Source organism: Drosophila takahashii, chromosome 2L (genome assembly GCF_030179915.1).
Source record: "Drosophila takahashii strain IR98-3 E-12201 chromosome 2L, DtakHiC1v2, whole genome shotgun sequence".
NCBI classification, from domain to species: Eukaryota; Metazoa; Arthropoda; class Insecta; order Diptera; family Drosophilidae; genus Drosophila; species Drosophila takahashii.
In genome coordinates, this window is record NC_091678.1 from 8,768,780 (window position 1) to 8,789,496 (window position 20,717).

At 36.0% G+C, this 20,717-nt stretch overlaps 1 protein-coding gene and 1 long non-coding RNA gene across 6 annotated transcripts in view; one reads left to right on the plus strand and one right to left on the minus strand.

The window, feature by feature from the left end:
• The first annotated feature begins 525 nt into the window (after positions 1 to 525).
• Lar (tyrosine-protein phosphatase Lar) overlaps positions 526 to 20,717 on the plus strand; it is a 129,662-nt gene continuing 109,470 nt past the window's right edge. For all 5 annotated transcript variants that reach the window (XR_011417730.1, XM_070212123.1, XM_070212125.1 and 2 more), the window contains exons 1-2: positions 526 to 826; positions 15,224 to 15,298. The gene's annotated coding sequence lies outside the window, so the exon portion shown is untranslated. The remainder of the gene's footprint in view (positions 827 to 15,223; positions 15,299 to 20,717) is intronic.
• LOC138912239 (uncharacterized) lies at positions 15,024 to 19,995 on the minus strand. Its single transcript, XR_011417735.1, has 3 exons — positions 19,320 to 19,995; positions 18,125 to 18,225; positions 15,024 to 15,134 (listed from the first exon to the last, which is right to left on the minus strand). It is a non-coding gene; the product is annotated as an uncharacterized lncRNA (long non-coding RNA).

The window sequence follows — 20,717 nt, forward strand, 5'->3', positions numbered from 1 at the left end:
AATATTTCACCCACAAGCGAGTGTATTAAGACGTTAAGGATGTGTGAAAAACCCTAGGATATTCCCTAAATTAAACATGTCCAGCTTGGGCTATAAACCAAGTGTGAGAAAAGTGTGATTAGCTCTTTTACTCCGATGTGCGAGCCGAAAAATCAAAAAAATCGATTTATCCCCCAATAAAAACAAAGTGCATTAAATGGCCATAAACGCCCGATGAATTTCAAATAACCGAACTGCGCTTTAAAACTTGAAAAGTGAGTTTCAAAACGGAATGATTTAAAATGGAACAAGGCCTATAAATTAAATATTAATAGAAATAACTGAAGTAAGAGCAGGCACAGCAGCTGACAAGAAAACTGAAAAAAAAATTAATAAACAAAATAAAAGTGTAAGTAATAAGAAAAAAAAAGAGAAAATGTTTAAATAAAATATTTAAGGTTTCCAAAAGTTTAAATTAAAAAGTGTATGCAGCCCTGGTTTTAAACTGCACAGCTGTTTTTTTTCTAACGCATCCCTGGTCTGGAGTTTTCGGAATCAGTTCGTTCGCGAACGAAAACGAAAGAACAACACCAAAATCTCTTTGGCTGCGCGAAATTACCCAAAAATTCAATGTTTTTCAATATTTTCGACTAGTAATACATGTGCGACATTATAGTTTCGTTTTGCCAAGTGTTAAAAAAGTGACTGTTTTGAAATCGCCCCTTGTTTTTCGAGAGTTTTTGTCGGCGTTTTTCCCACTTGTTTTTTTACGCACACTACGCGCGAGCTGCCTGTGTGCGTGTGTGTGTGTGTGAATGTTCGTGTGAATAAAAAAATCGATTCTGTTGTAAGTTTTTTGCCATTAATTACTCCGCCACATATTAAAGCTATTCTTTTGAATCGATGAAAATGTGTAACATGTGTGCTTGACCAAACCCAGCAGCATAGAAATCTTGTCATGCTGGTCGCAGTTGTTGTTTATAAAGCCAAACCAGTCCTAAAAAAAAGTGGCGTGGGCGGACTTGAAGTTAGCCATCGGAGACAGACTCCCAAAGTTGCCACAAAAATGTGCATAGTATCTGTAATCCGACGCAACAGTGCATTCTAAAATCGGTCCAGCAAGCCCGGTTTTATGTACCGCGTTTAAGGCAGAAGTTACCAAAGGGAACGCGACTCTATTTGGTTCCATAATAATCCAATTGGAAATGAGATTAAAAGTGAATTTCAAGGTCTAAGGGTCTCGAAAACCCCGAATATCTGTAAACCAAACTTCAATTGCAATCCAAAATCGGTGCAGTTAGGCCGGTTTTAAATGGATGTACTTAAACCGTATAATGTAGAGTTTACCAAATTGGGAATTTTTTAATCAATATCGAAGATTAGTAAACGCGACAAACGTATCTTAATGCAATTGTCTTTTTAAGATGAAAAAATAAATGTATTTGAATAAAAAACCATATTAGATTTTTAAGTTTTTAAAAATTAATAATTTGTTAAATCTTATGCAATATGATTAGCTAAAAATCTTTTCTATATTCTATCAATAAAGTTAAGTTAGTTATCCAAGATTTTTTAAAATTGGTTTTTACTATATTTATTCAAACTAGAACTAGCCTTCCTCACATTTTTAAATAATTGCGAATTGCTAAAATAGGTTAATAACGATAGTGCTCCGGTTAATTAAATCATTTAACGCTTTAAGATGATTCGTAAGATTTAATTGTGAGTCACGAGCTTAAATCCGGAAAAGTGTAGTTGATTAGGTTGAGAGTAAATTACCGAGAGTAAGAATTAAAACATGGGGTCTTTTGCGAAATGGAAGATGCAAACAAAAGTTTCGGTGGCAGAAAAAGAAGAGAAGCCGCGAACCGCATTATCTTTTTGGCTTGACCCAAATTGCAACTGCAACCTCTGAACTCCCGCCTGTGGCCTTTGCTTTGTCTTTGTGCCGCCTTCAACTTCATTGTCCTTCTGTGTCCTGGGTTTGGTTTCTCTTTTTTTTTTTCGTGCCCCCCATCCAAGAATATTCCTACTCCTACTCTGGTTTTTTGTTCGATTCCTGCTTCTTTTTTTTTATCATTTAATGTGCGGCAAGTTAATTGCCAAAAGAACTTTGCCGAGCTGTTGCTGCTGTCGCCTTTTATCTGTGGCAAGTTTTTAAAGTATCTCACACCCCCCGGCCTCCACCAAACTCATTTTAGCCGGGTCCAAAATTAAAAGCTCGCCCGCCAGCCTCATTAGTTGGCAATTATGGGCCAAATGGCTTGTCAAAGTAAGAATTTCCTTATTGAAATTGTTTTGCCTTGCGGAAAGTGGGGCAAAGAAGATTCTTCAGTTCTTTCCTTATCAATAGGTTTCGCTATTTTTTTGTACTTCCCATTTGCCAGCCCCGACTGCAAATGCTCATTTCCTCCCGCTTAAATGACTTTTCATTTCCATTTGACGAAGGCGGCATTTTAATTAGATGTTTTAGCTGAATACACACGACACCCGATACACCCTAGTGTGGAAATTCTTTGGCTGGTTGGGTCGGGATGCATTCGACTTGGAAAAATGTGCAGTTTTCCCTTAGGGTTGCTCCGAGTCCAATGACCAGGCTAGGCATCCCCTTAATCCTTGTTCAAGCGGGGGTGGAAGGAACTTCATTTCAAATGGGGTTTCTATTTTGGATTTGCAGCCCTGTACATCCTGGGTATAAATAAGATTGCAGTTTTTCAAATGTATCTGAAATTGAGAACCAATAGATAAGTTTAATTATTGGCAAAATCCATTTCAAGTGAGTTGTAGTTTCTTTAATTCAACCATTTTTAATTTATATTTCGTAGATTGCACTATTTTCCAATATTATTTGAAAGCAACAAATTATTCGTGTTATTTCGATATTCTTTAATAGCATTTTCCCATCCCCACACACAATCTTTAAAGTGCACTCCTTATCTAAATTGAATGCTCTTTATTCTTGTCAACTGCTCAACTGGCGCTGCAATAAAAGTAGTCTTGTGGTAGTCTCTGGTCTCTGACCCATATCAACACTCATAAAATGGAAATAACTCTTGCAAACGCGGCCAACCAGCTCCTTATCTTGGCCGTTAGTCAATTTTATTTGTTATCTATGTCTTTCCATGGCTGGCTTATTTGGCTTTTTGAAGAGCGCCTACGCAAAATGCTGCAATATAATCCACTTGGCTCAAGGGCCCTTCTTTCACTCATTGATAAGCTTTGGTCAACTTTGTGTCATGGCGTTCGCCATGTGGGAAAATGGTTGTAGTTATTATCACTTGAGTGATATGAGTTTATGAATGAAATTCAGTTTTTCAGGTTGGTTATCTGAATTTAATCAGCCGTAAATTATTCTTCTTATCTATTAATACCTATTTTAAGGGAAAATTACTTACTTTTTTTATATTATTTATGAAGCGTTTTTTTCCTTAATTATTATGTATTTCATATGAGCAAAATTGATCTGTGGATTTTACATACTTTATTTTAACTTCTACCTACTACAAACTTTTTAACGAATACGATAACCTCTTTTAATCTTCAATAAAGGGTTAAACTAAATTGTTAATTATAATTCTTTGATTAGGGAAACAAATATTTGTATTAAATTACACTTTAATTTGTTTTTATTGTGTGCAGAGCTAACAAAATGTTTAAAGAACATATGTCACATATTTGGGTTTCTTTTAAATTCTATGTTTTAACAGTTTTATAAATGTTAAAATATCTACCTAAAGCTTTTTATCAGGCTTTTAGCTCAATGTGTAGACTTTTCAAAATTAAAGCATTGTTTTCACTCCTTGTCTACAGTAAAAGCTAAGTTTAGCTTTGTAGGATTCAGGATTCTATAAATATAACTATTTTTATGGACACATACATATAAACAAAAAATGTTCTCTAAATTGTAGCATTCGTTGTTATATGCATTTGTCCAATATTTTCCTGAATGGTTTCCTCTCTTCATATAACAGCTTGAAATATAAAGTCTTTTTTGTATAAAAGTACGCTTCACAGAACATTTTCATTCATCAGGTATCTTATAAACTGGATGACGATGTATACAAAAGGTGCTGTATAAAAGTTTTCTTACACATGTAAATAATATTATTATTTCTATGAATATGTTCACATTTTCTGCATAAGTTTGGCAATCATTCCTTTAAGAATTTTCCTAATATTGTCCTGTGTGGTTTTCTTTCATCATATAACATCAATCTTAAAATATAACAACAATTATACACGCAAAGCTTTTGTTCTTCATGTAATATCAGGCCTCTTATTAAGTTTATCAACTATTTTGTTATGTATAAAAGTATTCTCTCGCGTTATATCTTTCAGTTTATAATAAAGTGCTATAAAGAGTATAACAGTTCACAATTCATCCCCTTCTTCGCGGAATGAACAACTGTTATACTTCCTTAGTTTACCCCTAAGTGTTCATTCGAGCTATAAAACAGTGTATAATAGTGAAGAATCCACCCCCTTAGCGACGGAATAAACAACTGTCATACATCCTGAGTTTTTAACCCCTAAATGTTCATTCGAGCTATAAAACAGCCCCGATAATTCAAATGAACTGAGATTTCCCCTTCACTGGTGGCGTTGTAAATTGAAATGGTTTTCTTGCTCACTCAGCTGCGAGGCTAATGAATGAGTTAAAAGTGCATATTCCCCTATTTCAAATCCTCAGAGTGCCTTTGCAAAGGCTTCTGTGGAACAAAAAAAACCTAGCATATAAATTGCACGTTATTACCCGGTGCAACTGCAACTGCAAGAATCGGACAGACATCGCATCCCTTGACGGTCACATTTTTTGCAACGTTTTTTTCGCATTTGCATTTCGCACTAACAGAAAAAGAAGCAACCCACGGAAAATGAGTAAAAAAGCAAAGCTTTTACTTTAATTAAATGCGTGCGTGTTGGGAGAGTCCCAATTTAGATTTGCTCTGACTTTGTTCTATATCCCCCAGATGTTGGTTCCTTGATTAACGGCAGTCGCCTTGGAGCTCCTCCTTGCCTCGATGCTCCTTCTGTTTCCTGGCTCCCCGATGATTTTGCATAGCACACTTTTATGCTGATTGAGTGCGGCTTATCTGCATTGCCATATGCTATATGGTATATGCTATATTCTGCCTGTGTGGGAGGAGTGCGTTAAGCCCGACTGAGTTATGACATAACTCAACCGATGGTCGTTTATGTCAATTGTAAGCAAATCAGCGCTCGTGCATTATCCATAAAAAAATGGAGAACGCATATAAGAAAAGTAACCGCAGCGAAAGCCGAGACAAATGTCATTATTAAAATGGGCATAAAAATAACGAATGACAACTCGGCGAATGTAGTGCGAGGGTGGATTGTTGAATATATAGAAATATATATATTCTTTAATATATTTATTATTATATTAAATAGTAAAATTGTTTAATTTGTCGATCGTAAAATATTAAAAAGAAATAATACATTTATTGTTTTCATATTTATTTAATAATATTGAATTCGTATAAATTACAACACTTAAATAAAATTAATATAAAAATAAAATAAATATATTTAAAGTTTAGAGTTTTTTAAGGGTTCAAGATTGAGTTAAATGCATACAATATTTGTTAGAGATGCAGAATAGAAAAATATCTTTACAAATTTATGCTATTCATTTTTTTAAGGATTTTTGGAAAAGAAAAAACTAATAATAAGTTATGTTTATTCTAATATTTTAATATATTAAATTATTTACTTTCTGGCGATAAGAAAAAGATCAATTTAAATATTTTTTTAATAAAACTACTGCGGCATTTTAAAGAACCCAAGCCATAGACAATTGAAACGTTTAAGCTCTGAATTAATGTAATAACAAATGCTATTTTGATATCATCCCTCGCATGTTGATGGTCAGACGCATCCTTTAAGCAATAAAATACCAAGCTAAAAGCCCTTCAAAATGACACAGAGAGTTGTTTGTTGTTATTGTAGCTGTTGGTAGCTGGTAGCTGCTGGCTGCCTGCTTCTGTTTCGAGCAAGTGCTATAAATTTGAAGTATTAAAACAGATATCGAATGGATTATTTTTAATATATGACCGGCCATATATTCGAGAGGCAGACATACCATACATACAAAACCCGTAGACGCAAATCCGGCTGGCCACCGAAAAACTGCAGCCTGTGGCTGTGGCAGCCGCACCAAAAGCAGGCGAAGGCCCATTGATGCTGGTGCAGCCAAGGCGAACCGAATCGCAATTAGCCTGCTGCAAGTGCCACCCACACTTTGCCCACTCTGTCGCCTGCGCCCACACCCACATATCGTTATCCTAGTCGAGTGTTGCTACAAATTGCCATCAGCAGCAGCAGCAACAGTAGAGGCATCCTGCTCCACGAACACCCACCAACTTCCTCATCCGCATCCGCATTAGCATTGCCAACTCTCGAAGCATCACAGCTGGCATTTTCCGCTGCGTAATCCTTTTATTAATCCCCTTGGCTTGGTCTAAAATCCTTTACACTGCTGTTGGCACTTTTGCAAATCATGAAAAGAAACCGCAAGCTTAAGAAAAATATGTAGTACAAGTGCAGCCTGTGGGCTCGACTATTTTATGCGCAGGTTTTCAACCTAAAGCGATTATTTAAAGGTATTTTAAAGATAACGTATCTTATAAACCTATAATTATAATATAACCATTTAAAAAATGGAATTTTTTTATATGAGATTTGATTTTAAAGTTTATAAAATATATTGTGGGCAGGGAAGATTTTCCCTTGTCAGAACTTTCCATAATACCCCTTGATTATTCTTAGATAACAAGTAGCAAACCTTCGCAAAACTCTGTAGCCACTTGACTAGGGCTCCCTTGCTTAATTCTCAAAAATTTGTTGCACTGTTTAGCGTATATTAAAAATTAATTGGCCAAGGGTATATGTATATCCTTTACCCGCAGCAGTGCACCATTCCCCAATTCCCCCTACTCGTACCCCTTTTCCCAGACAGCGTGGAATATTTATGCCCGCCGTGTAATTTGTGTTGATTATTTTGCCTTGTTTGTTGTTACTGCTGAGTGGAGCAGCTGCTGGTCCCGGCCAAGTGCTAAAAAGTATTACGCATTTCTTGGCGTATGGTTTTTTAATAAAGCGAATTAATCAGGACCTCGCCGGGGAGAACAGTAAAAGCAGTAGACGGAGTGGAGTCTTCTTCGGGTCTCCGGTCTCCTTAGCCAACCGACCGACCGGCCCCTTTCATCTCGCCAAAGCGAGCTCAACATTAAAAATTCAAAATGCACTTAACGAAGCATAGCGCGTAAACCGATAGCCAAGTTTGGCTAGGGTTGGACCGGGGTGTTGCGTCCGTTGCGTCAAAAAACCCTTTTTAATGCTATTGGCAAAAGGTGCTACGTGGGCATCCTTCCAAGGCATCGCGACTGTCAGAGGTCAGAGGCCGAGATTTGGCCATGACAACGAATATTTTGTACTTTAAAAGTATTTCATTCTAAAATAAATGCAAAATGTATAAATACTAAAAAAATACTAGAATACTAGAAAATCGTTCCCTTAATTTATTAATTTTTAATTTTTTAGCATATTCTAACTCTAATGTCCTAATAATATATGTTCCATTGTAATTTTAATTGATGTATTATAATTAAATTTTACTGTGTAGATTGTCTAAAATTTCGGAGATCATACAAATATTCTTAGAACTTAAAAGTAGGTACATTTTATTTCAGACTTTTCAGTATGTCACACTTAGTTTGGAATTAAAATATTATAAAAAGTTAAACTCTGGAAGATCTATATTTGCATATACCTAAAACTATACATTAGGTACACTAACAAGTTGTACTAAAAATTCATTGTTAAAAACTAAGAAAGGTGTAAAACACCTTCAAAATATTTTTTATTTTTTTCGGGAAAAAGATAAAACTTTGATCATCTACTTAAGAGCATTTTTGAGTCCACACAAGCCAGACCCTGTCCATCATCGTCTCCTGTGGACGTTTTCTCCTTTTTGTCAAAAATATTGTAAAATCTTTTTGAGTTGGCGGCACTTTATCAACATTAGCGTTTCTTGTTGCCTTTTTTATCGTTATATCGTTGTTGTTATTGCTGCTGTTGTTGTTGTTGCTGGGTTTGGCTGCTGCTTTTTTCACGCACCACGCGCAACGGGGTTTTGGGCCAGGCTAATTCAATTAGCTTGACTTTGCCACTTAAGCTTTGCCTTTTAATAATAAGCAGACGGTTAAGTACTTTCCTTTTGCCGGCAACCAGGGAACCAGGGAACCATGGAACTTGCCAGTCGACGACCAGAATACATTTAAATTACAGAAAGGGAGAGGGAGTGAAAATTAAACAATTTAGTGCTTTTAACCTATCGGTTAAATCAGGACTTGAGCCATAAATCATGGTCGCAAAAAAAGAAGCGAACATGGATGGTGGGAAGTGTGTTAAATGTCAATGAAAGGAAGGCCAACTCCTGCTGAGTATAAATGTCAGAGTCAACATGGCGTATGCGTAATAAATGTCATTAGTTTGTATGTTTGGGGGGGGCGCATGCTAAGTGGGCGTCATATTCCATTTGCTTGTGCAATTGCACATAAATCAAATAAACAACTCAATTGAAATGTTAGAGCACTAATTTCATAATTATATTGTCATAGCCATTATCCTCCATCCATCCATACCTACATACAGACGAAAGGATATATATCCATTGTGTCCTGGCTGAGTGTTTATGTGTGTGTGTGCTCGAGAGAGTGAGGTAAACAGGGCAAACAAACAAAGGCGCCGCATACTTTTCTGGCCATCGCCGGCCACGTTTCAACCTTTAGCTTAATGAGTAAATCGTAAACTAATTGCAAGATAATTAATTTTAATTATTTGTGTATTTTACTTGTGTTTCTTGGCCGCCATAATCAGGCTGGGACCCAAAAAAGCGGAACCAACGGAACCATTAAAAGCACATTAGCTTGTTAAGCGATGGTTCACCTCTTCGTCTTCCCCGACCCGCCAAAAATTCCGTTTATAGGCAACGGGAATAACATGGCCAACACACACACACGTGCAACTTTCTCCTCTGTTTGTTGTCCTTGCCTTGTTCATACATCATTATCATTAAAGCGTTAAATTGTTCTGTTGTCTTAGTATATGTATTATGTATAAATGGGTTTGTGAGTGTGTTAGTTGGAGTCCCGGGAAGTTTCACGTGCAACCGAAACAATTCTCATAATTTAGTTTGATGATTTGGGCGCTTATGATGGTCATGCGGTAATTGTGCGCACATTGCAGTCTCAACTGTATTTAGCTACCTGTTATTTTTGGTTTTAATTATGTGTGAAAATACGAATTCTAAAATTTTACCGAATATAGAAAATACAGCAATATTAATGTCAAAAAAAAATACAGCCGGAAATTTGATTTTGTAAAATTTACAATTTCAAAGTTATCATTGACCAAAAGAAAGCTTTCACCAAAAACAGTACAATTTGTTGGGCCTTTCAATTTGGAATGCTTTTAATGATTATATTTTCTCTACTGATATATTTTTGATTGAACTGAATGTATATACTTGAAAAGATGACGATTTCACCCGCAAGGTTAGGGAAAAACCAAAAAAATTAAGCCGGAAGAAAAAAAAGCGAAACTTTCTTGTTACGTTTGTAATTTTTCTTGTCATTCGCTTGCGCTTTTCCTTCCCCCAAAATGTTGTTGATGTACAGTTACAAGTTTTCGTATATATGCGCCATACTTTGTACATGTCAGCATTAAATATTCATGATGCAGTCGGTGGACGAGCGACACACAAACATATTTACTGGGGATTGGGGATATAGCATAACGTAACATCTTCATACGCAGGAAAGACGGCTACACTTTTATGCCTAAAACATTTCGTCTGGTATTAGTTTATTTACCGTTACACGCTCAGTTACGGCTAACACACACACACAAACAAACACAGAGAGTAGAAGATAGAGTCATTTTGCACTGCCATTAATGTAGCCGCTAAGTGGCTATGTCATGCTAGGCTGGTCCAAAACTCCCCAATATATATAAATACATATATACGGGTATATAAAAAAAGAGAGAGAAAAAAAGAAGACGGAACCGCAAAAGGCTGTCAAGAAGGGCCCAAAAGATTTCCGGCTGAAAAGGGTGCGTGTCTTCTGCTAACTGAAAAGAGAGAGATGACGACGAAGTGGAAGGTCTATGCATATTTCATAAGCAATTACTAAGCAAACCCAGCGAAAGCGCGTAGGCGGATTTCAGTCATTTGTCCTCCTCGCGTTGACTTACCAACGTAAAAAATATATATGTATACAAAAAATAACAACAAACATCAGCCAAAAAATTAAATCGCCACTCGTCCAACTGAATTGGCGCAGATGACAAGAAGTGCTCAAAAGTGGGCCACATAATTTATGATTTCATTTTATGACAGCACACACGCAACCCCCACATTGTTCTCTGTGCTTTTGTTTCAGCCTTTTTTAAGTCATTGCTTCCTATTATATTGTTATTAAATTACATCAAATTGCTTTCACTTCAGGACGCGTGTGTGTGTGTATGTGACCTTTCAAAGTTCAAAGCGATTGACAGCCTGCTCTCAAATTCCATCCCATTAAAAGCTGATTTTGTCGTATTACATTTGCCAAGCTATAAGCGTTCTGATGATTTTTTTATTATTAATTTTTGGCTGGCTTGGATGATTTCTCGAAATGGATAAGAAATTGTGGGAGCGCTCTCATTCAAGTTAATTACCTGTTATAATAAAAAAGTAAAGAAAATGTTATAATGGCGATAAAGAAATCTCTGCGATTTTTAAAAGATATTTAAAAACTTAAAAAATAGCAAAGATTACAGTAATATATTAACCATAAACAATTAGCTATGTTAAATACAAGATCATTAAAATTTAAAATGTTTTGAAATATGTTTTATAATATTTTAATTGTTATTCCTTGTGTTTATGCTTAAATTTTTAATGAAAGAATATTTAATTATTTAATTTATTTCTTTTTTTTTAAATTATAATATCAGATTTTCTCCTGCAAACTAATAAGTGTTGCAACCTTTAAGTTCTTGTAGCTTGCATGAATCTGATTGATTTGCCGTACATCGTCCAGTGTTCGTCCTTTCAACTGTCCGGCAATCCAGCAACACATTGTACTATGTTATCAAGAGGCCCAGCAACACATTGCCAAATTACGACTTGATTATCTCCCGTAGCCATCGCTAAACAAAAGGCAACAATTATCTTAATGCCAGGTGCAAGAAATTAATGTCCTGTAAGCACATTTCAACACAATATAACTAACGAAGACTGGGACTATGCCTCTGTCTATGAGTATAACGATGTCATCGCACTTAATCTCCGATAAAGGCGTGCGTCCTTTGTCCCCCCATACAATTTCATAGGCATAGAGAGAGCAGGAGCGAGTGAACAACGAAATATAGATTAGAGAAAAGGTACCTCGACAAATCGCTGTCTGCCAGTGGAACTAGGACATGGCTTCAAATGCCTCAAACCCATTACGAGTCCTTTTTTTCTGGGTTATTTTTTTTGCTACCTTTTCTACGCTCCGTTGTCGTTGGGTGTCATCTATTTGTATTTTTATGTGCTTACTGTCAACGAAATAATTGACTAACATTGTGTTTCCCTGGGTTCAGCTGAGAGTGGTTAGTTGTTGACATCTTAAGTGAAAGGAAGAGTAAGTGCCAGGAAACAGGAAATGTTTTAACTTATATTCAGATGGAAAAGAAGATGGCAGTCCGTAGAGAACAAGCCAAGGTAGCACTTAAATTATTTAATTAAAACAGCCTTTTCAATTTACGGCTCCGTATTCAAGTTTACAGATCACGAAATTCTCTAATGAAAAAAAAGTTTTTTGTTCTATATTTTTAAGGTGATTTTTTTTCTAGGTTTAGTTGGAGCAAAAGAAAACCCCTTTAGTTCAAGATGTTTAAGGTGATTTTTTGTAGGCTTTTTTGGATAGAAACAATTTTACAGATGATTTTATTGCAAGTTTACTTGGATAAAAAACCCTTTAGTTCAAGATTTTTAGGGTTTTCTTGTACTAGCTTTATGGCACTTTCCCTAAGACTACTTTTTTATCATAATCCCTGGCACCATACATTCGTTTTATGGCTTAAACGCCGGCATACCCTTAAGCTTTATGCCTTTCCAATGCATTGAGCCACAGCAATATACAACAGAAATCGGTGAAACTTTTACGAGTTTACCAGTGAAGTCCACCTGTTCGGCATACAAAACTAGGAGCCATTTCCCATTTGACTACCCTATCATATACATATCCATACTACCGGCAATATTTGGTGCGTGGGGAAACCAATTTCCTTGGCGTAGCACTTACTGCTATTTTGGTAATATGACCATTTTATGGCTCACGCATGTGTAGGCGGTTGGGGAAACGAGAAGGTGCCAAAGCTAAACACGTACTACAGGATAGGCAGCCTTTGGCGATGGAGTGTAGGCAGATGAAATATGTGCACAGCAGCAGCACCTGCTTTTTTTTAATGAAACAATCTCTGCAAATATGATATTTTGTATGCAAACATGCAAAATATTGTTGCGGGGCCCACCAAAAACGAAAGAAAAAAGCGAGAAGGTAGAAAAAGCGCACTCATCGTAAAAATAAATAAGCCTGGGCCCATGCTGAGCCAAGTTGTTGGAGGGTTGCAAACGGTGGGCTACCTGTGCTAAGGCACATGACAAAAAAAGAAGATAAATAAATAAACAAATATTTGCGTTGACAATAAGCTGAGCGAAGAGAGTAAAATGTACTGTACCCTCCAGAAAATGATTTCTTTTGGAATTTCAAGGGTTTAACAAACGTTTTATAAATATACTTCTGTTTTTACTTTATAACAAGGCATCGTTATAAAACTTTAGCAAAATCCACTCAGCCAAATCAAAAGTCAAATGAGCCTTGCAGTCAAAAGGTTATTTTTTTTAATACATCAAAACCCTTGAGTTTGCTAAGCGAAAATTGCCGCCTGAATTCCAAATAAGAACCCATTTAAAACACATATATAATATATAAGGTTTTTGTCACTTTTATTTACAACCATCCCCCGAAAAAAATAAAAAACCTTGTCACTTTGTGTGCTGGCACTCAATACTCGTTTGAGATATTGTATATCAATAATTCAATATTTATTTTCATTTTTGTCGCAATTTTCGGTTTCTTATTTTCAGCTCAGATGAAAGTCGTAACGAGGAAATTTAATCTTTTTTTCACGTTGCTTTCTTGTATCTTCACCTCCTGGCATTTCCACTTTCTCGTGCCTTTTCTCGTTCGCCCATAAAAAATATTCGCCAATATTTTTTTGTTTTTTTCGTGGAAGGAGCCCGAAAACCCAATTAGTTGACGATGGCATTTGACATCACAGTAAACGGAACTGACTGACTAGACCTTCTTATACGGAACACCAATTGAAAATTGAACTCCACAAATTGTATTTACCGAAATAAAGTATAAATAAATCAGGTTTCCGTTACATTGAAATTGATAATCAAATCAGAAAATAATGGACAAGAAAACTATATTGGGTTTTTTGTAGGTATATGATATTTGGGTTTTTGTAGGGGGATATTATTAAAATTACTCATCAAAAATTTCTATTTATGTAGAAAAAAATGTAATATTTTAAATCTTATTATATTTACAGCAAATGATTCGCTTTATTTTTACAAGTGCCTGGTTGCCGTCCTAAAACTTTGCATTTCTTATCGGCTTTATCGCTTTGTCTATCTGCCGCCGCCCACAAATCTATATGGAATGTCGAACATTGTCGGCCCTCTGCCCACCCTACTAATTAGAATTTTGTGCCCTGATATTTCTCAGGCTTTTCTCTTTGGTCATTTGCACACTTTACATGGCTCCATGTCTTGTAGTCCCAGCGGAGGACGACATTTGTCTGGTTGTCCAGCAATGTGTCCTGCAGCCATATTATACCTCCCAACGTTTCCGTTTCCTTCTTGGTTTTGGCTCCGGCTCCCAGCCCGCCTTTCCAACAAAGCTGTCAACAAATTAACTGTGACGCTTATGGGGAGGCGGACATATGGATGGGGCTTATGGGGAGGCAAGTGGAACGGAGGATACTGTTTTCAGGGCGATTGGGCCCGACATGCTTGGCATGTTTTGTTGCCCAGTTTTAGGCGGGAATATGTGTCGTAAATTCGCCCACACATTTCCCAAAGGGCTCAAAGTGCCAGCTGCCTTTGGCCACAAATATTGAACAATTAGCTCTGCTCATGGCAAACATTTACTGGTGATTTAAATTTTTCTCCCCTATACTTTTCGCCAGGGACTTCTTTAAATGCCCCCTAATCTATCACATTTAGGAAATATTTCTCTCGTTCAGGGCATTCGAAATTCGTTTGTTCTAGCCACATTTTTCGGTGTTAGCAATTGCTGGGCTTATAAACGATATATATTTTTTGTATAAATAATTCTGGTACGTGTGGTAATGATGCCGACACGTGACAAGGCGACAACAGGGTGGAGAAAAAGAGGAGCAGACGGAGCGTAAAGTAGACAAAAGGCGCTGAAACCAGATATATTTTTCGGGAATATTTATTATGGCAGCCTGCAAAGGTGTATAAATTTGCATGAGAAACTGCCTGGAAGAAAGATACTGGGTGTGTGTGTGTGTGTGTGCTATGTGTGAGATCCTTGAGCAGGAGAAAAGCACTGCATAAACAAATAAACAAACAATACATAAATTTTTGAGACCAACATAATATGTAGGTGGGCTCCTTATGCCGAGCACGTTCTCCTCCTTCTTTTTCCATTCCAGTTTTTGCCGCCTGACAATGTTCTTGGCTTTTTGATTTTGTCCTGCTGAGCTCCTTGACTATTGTTCTTGTTTTTTTTTTTGTATTTGCGGTGGCTTGACATTGGCTTTGATAACAATAATAATCATAATAATAAGAGCGTATAATAACAATCATTTTGTGACCCCTAAACGTTGTACACCTTAGCTAAGCTCCTCCCCCTTTTACTATAAAAAACACAATGCAGCAGGGTATTATTTATAGACGGTATATTTTATTTTCTCTTTCTACAAAATTGCCTTATTTATGGCAGTTTTTATAAACATATATCACAATATTGATGGGCCACACATCATCATCATTTTGGGAGTATCTGCAATAAAAAGGGAATAAAAAACATTTATAAAATTAGACCAAATGTTTATTTAATTCTAATAAAATTTATATATCTTCTATTTATAGGCGATGGAAATGAACCGAAAATTTCTGTAGAATCAAGAGGACAAGAAAAATAAAATAAAGGCTATGATTCAACACGTGAGTATTTTATTTTACATTTTATTATTCTGGTACTAATATTTAAAGAACTCTTATTAAAAATATATGACAGAGATATGCAGTAATTAATATATATATATAAATACATAAAACTGAAAAATACAAATTCTTTATTATTGCCATTTTCCAGGAAAGAAAATCTATTTTTTATGAATTTTATAATTTTACCTTTGAAATATTTATTCTCGAGATAAAAGTTTACTACTTGATAGTTGATGTTCCTAATAATTAACCAGCCATAAAATCAAATTAAATAAACAACTATTCGGTAAATAAATGTTTGCCAATGACTAATGAATTTGACTGTTAGAAAAGTGAAACTTATTAATTTTGAGTTATTTTGAGATGGTATTAAATTGTCGCAAAAATTAATACACCTCGCTGACGCTGTGTTTGCAGACAAAAATTTTCCCTTTATTCTCTGATTAGGTTAAAAAATGAATCTGATTTGCTAAAAATGTCCATAATTTTGCTATTAGAAATTATATGTTTTCAGTTTTCAAAACTTGAGAAATTATAAAAAAAATATTCTAATGATTTTCTTCAAAAATAATTAAATGTTTGGCATTACATTAATTTTTTTGAAGCGTCGAACAAGGGTAAATAAAATTACTTTATCCTTAACGAGCAGGAAAACCTTTCCAAAAACTATTAAAAAAACATTGGCATTTTCTTCTATTGGACATGCTAAAGTTTTTCCCTTGGCCATCGGCTATCACATTTTCATCTCTTGCTCATTTGTCAGTCCTTGTCAAATCCGGTCAACAACTTAGCACACCCTGAGCTCTTCCCAAGGAGTTTATTCCCAGCTATCCCTCCGTTTTTTTTCGATTATCAATTCGCATACGTGCCAAGGCAAGCTTGAGAAAGCTTTTCAAGTGTCTAGACTTCTGACAACTATGGAATGAATGCAGTAAACAGTTGCCCAAGAATATTTGCCTTTCACTCAAAGTACCCGGGAAATGACGGGGTCAGAGTGATTTGGATCTGTTCGGAAAAGGACGATGTATCCTAGCTTAATTACTGCGCTTGGTCTGTGGGCATGGAAGGGGGATATGAAGGTCCCCGCAATCGAACTGATTTGATTGTGGGCCGGCTCGTTTAATGCAATATTCCCCATAAAGAAGGCTTTTGTGTGCGAGTGTTGTCTCCATCGTATGCGGGTCCTTTCAAAAACTTTGTAAACCGGTCAGGGATATCCTTGTCATACAGCACAGACACACTCGCACACACAAAAGCAACAAATTAAACTGTTCCTATTTGCAAATGAATTGTGCGTGGCGTAATTTCGCAGAAAACTTTCTATAGGATAAGACAGGATAGATGGGACTGGGACTGGGATGGTTTGCACAAGGCACACACGTTCCTTCCGCTTGAAATAAAATAAGTAGTATAATACAGAAGGCAACTTTGCTGGCATCGAAATTGATATGAAAGAAAAGGATTCTTGAGAAAAACAAAAAAAGAAAAGTAAGCTTTTGTGTCTCTGCTGATATCTCTTTGTGCGTGTCCTGTGTGTATGGGTTTGTACGGGTGTTTCTGGTGTGTCCTGGCCGTAGAAACTTTTTGTGAGGGCCCAATTCCTTTCTGGCGTTTCATACGCTCAATTGCTGGTGGTTAGCCGAGCCCGTCTGCGTGTTCTGGTCGACAGTCAATTGAAAATGAAATTGGTAAAAGTTAGCAGAAACAGAACCGAAAACTCGGTGTGTGGGCATCTGTTCCTTTTGAGATCTCGGGGGGGATTGGAATGCAGGGTTACGTGCGGACAAGCATGCATAATGAGCCCCACGATCCGTTTTTACCTGGATGCGGGTTACCTTTGCAAATTAATACTAAAGAGACGCGTAAAAGTATGCAATGCCAAGTAGCAAGCACCTACGTGCCAGCTGCACGGTGTCCTTTCCCTGTCCCTATCCTTTTTCCCCTCAACTGAACTCTTGCTTCGTTTTTATGAATACTTTTCGCTACTTTTGCTCTTTGATCGTAAACAAAAAATGTACCAAAAAGTTGCTTTGTTTGGCGCATATTTCATCAATGGACACGTCCTGTTGCTTGGAATTTTTATAGATTCCACTTTTGAGTGCATTTGCTTGTTGCGTTGACTACGCACATTCCCCTCTATTTTGTCTGCTTTGTCACTTTTTTTTACGATTTATCAGCGAACAGTTTGGCTCACATACACTTTGTGGCAGATTGCTGGAGATTATGGACGGCCGGAGTCGAGGACTCAGGGGCTTGTGGGCCAGAAGGGATTAGCAGGGAAGCGTTTCAGTGCAAACTAAAATGTGTTTAGTTCGCAATATGTTATACAATATTGAAAAACGCTTTAAATAGGGTTATTTTAAATTTTTAAACTGGTTTGCCCTGAACAAAAAAAATTAGCAGAAAAGTTCCCACTTAATAAAAAAGTAAGGGTAAAAAAAATTCACTCTTGCATTTCTTAAGTCTATAAAAATATACTTTTTTCTTATTTTCCTTGTATCACTTTGCTTACAAAATATTTCAGGTTACAATAAAAAATTAAACTTATGTCGCAGCTCCTAATTTTTTTTTTTTTTTAAATACATAAAATCTACAATACGGCAAAGATAAATATATTTCAAAAAAAATGTATGTGAATCACCTAGCATTCAGTGCAAAAACTTAAGTTATGCCTGACAATTTATAAATAATTTTAAAAACATGCGCTTTCAGTTTTTACTTAAATTTTTTGATTGTAGTAAAAATGAAAATTTAAAAAGTAATGTTGTTGTAATATATTTTTTCTTAAAAATACAAATGTTTAATGTGTCGAAATATACTTACTATTTTGTTTTATTATAAATATAAGATGTTGACAGAGATCAATCAGTCATCATTGTAAAAATTGTTTTTGGTTCGTCTTATTTGCCTTTTTATCTTCACATCTGAAAAATAGACCGAAAGAGTTCTGTTAAAAAAAATGGAAAAGTAAAAATGTGCTTTTAATTGAAAAATACAACAAAAAATCCAATTCGACATTTCTCTCGTTTTTTCTTTCCTTTCTGTGGTGATTTTATGACAAAGCTAATGCTGTTTGCTTTTCCATTTGCCTAATTTTGGTTGCAATTGATAACGGAGACATTTTTTCCATTTGCATTTCGAACTTTTTAGGTCTGAAATGGGATACGAATGCAATTGTCTATTTTTTTTCGTTTTAGTTTTTTGTGAACATTTATGCAAATGAATTTGATATCGAACATTTTCATCTGGAATTTGATTGTAGTTTTTGCAGAATATTCCCCAAGCGAATGTGAATAAATATGCCTATTGGATTGGCATAGTTCTTAATCCCAATAAATGGTGACATGGTAATTGTTTGTCAATAGTGAGGGCAAATAATAGGTAGACCCGAAATTTTTTTTTGTTGATTTAACCATTTTGAGTGCCAAGCTTCAAAAGTAAGTTCACATGTAAAAATAAAGGGAATTTCTTTTTTCCAAGACAATTTGTATTCGTTGTGACTAGACTAACATTGAAATCACTAGAGATTTAAAAAGGTGTCTAAATGTATATTGGGAAAACACTGTCTTTTTTGAAATATATCCACTGAAATATATGCACTTTTACCATTCAAAATATATCGTTGCATACTTTTAGGCACCTTTATAAGTGAATTGAAATCACTCGTAGTTTTTTGTGGCATTCTGGATTAAATAAATAATTTATGTGGCACTTTATCGAATTAATCTGTTTGATTTTTATGTTTATCGCTCTCTAATTGCATTTATTGGGTTGTACGAATTTTACGGACTGTCCCGTAGCCCCTTTATTTTGGTGGCATTATTAGCAAACGCACTCGCACACAAAAGAAATCGCACATAAAAATTTATTACGCCACGCCCACCACTCCGACACCGCCCCGGTTCTTACACATTAAAGCCGCATAAAAATAAATAAAATGAAGGGGGCGCAAAAGTAAGAAAACAAAAAAAAAAAGAAGAAAAAGCGATAATTTCTTTGTGGTGGGATGGATACTCACATGAGCAACAAATGCACTTCATCGGCAGATTCTCCATTTTCTTGGCTTTTTGTTTGGGTATTTTCCGAGTTTTTCCCACGGCGACTACTGTGTCATTTACATATCGTTTTTGGCCCTCATCTCCTTTTTCTGGGCCACGTTGCGCTGTCTAAACGATTTACGACACTTTTGCCAACTGCCTGACGCACACATTTGCCATATTGTTTGTTTGTGTGTGTGGGTGTCTGTGATATTAGCATTAAACAAACCCACACAATCGCAGGCGAACAGGAACAGGAGTTAACTTGGCCAAAAGGCAACACAAAATGCCGCACACGTTCGTTTTTATTATGTTAAATGTCTCCTGGGGCCTCGAACATCAGCATCTGCAAGTTGTTTCCATCTGTTTTTCGCTGGCTCTCTGTTTCCAACGTTCTCCTTTTTCCAAATCTCCATTTTTGGCTTTTGCTAACTGTCACTTGGCTTGTCACATTTCACATTCACTTAGACTGCAGGATTAAAGCTGGAGCGCGCCAAAAAGTATGCTACCCAGTCGAAATTAGCACAGGCCATTTTTCGCTTTTTTCCCCGAACTGCTCTGATTCGGTTTCCTGCGAATGGCGTCCTGCGGAATGCGTCCTTTTAGCCGATTTCAGCTTACTGCCCGCCGCTCCAGTTGAAACTGACGACTGGCGAACGACGGTCAAAGTCAATGGCGGGTTTTTCGTGAGTCCTCCCCATTCGTATTTCACCTTCGGCGGTGAGCTCGGTTTTTCAGAAACGAACACTTCCGATTTATTCACGTTGAAAGCTCCTTTTGCATATCGCATTCAACTCTCTTTGAGTGAGTACTTGTTTAGAATGACTGAGCTTCTTTAATCTCATCGTAGCCAATTCTCTTTTTGCTGCCATGACTCGAAATGGGATTTTGAGTTGAGTTTATAAATGTTCCTGTTAATTTAACATATCCCATTTAAGCCAGTTCTCTTAGAGTCGGAAAAGCAAGTTACATTTCCAAGTTGCAATGGGTAGAAATTGGACTTTGAGTTGAGTTTAATTTACGAGTTACATAGTTAAAATCTAAGAGAATTATTCGAGGCTCAAATGTTATGTGGTAAAATAACTCTGTATTTATCTCAATGTTGACCTAGTCAATGAGTTTGTTTTAAATTAAAAACTTAAGGACATGTAACTAGACAATTTAGAGTCATCTGTTTTTATATGTTTACCATTTTTAAAATTATGGATTTTTTAAAAAATATTAGTGAAATGTTTTAGGGAACACCTAATGATTTTTTCTAATTTTTAAACTAACTATTTGTAAAGTTAAATATATAATTGTAAATATTTTAAAATTTCTAAATAGTTGTATTTAAATATTTTTTTTTTTACTTTTTGTTGAGAAATGTTTTGAGTTAA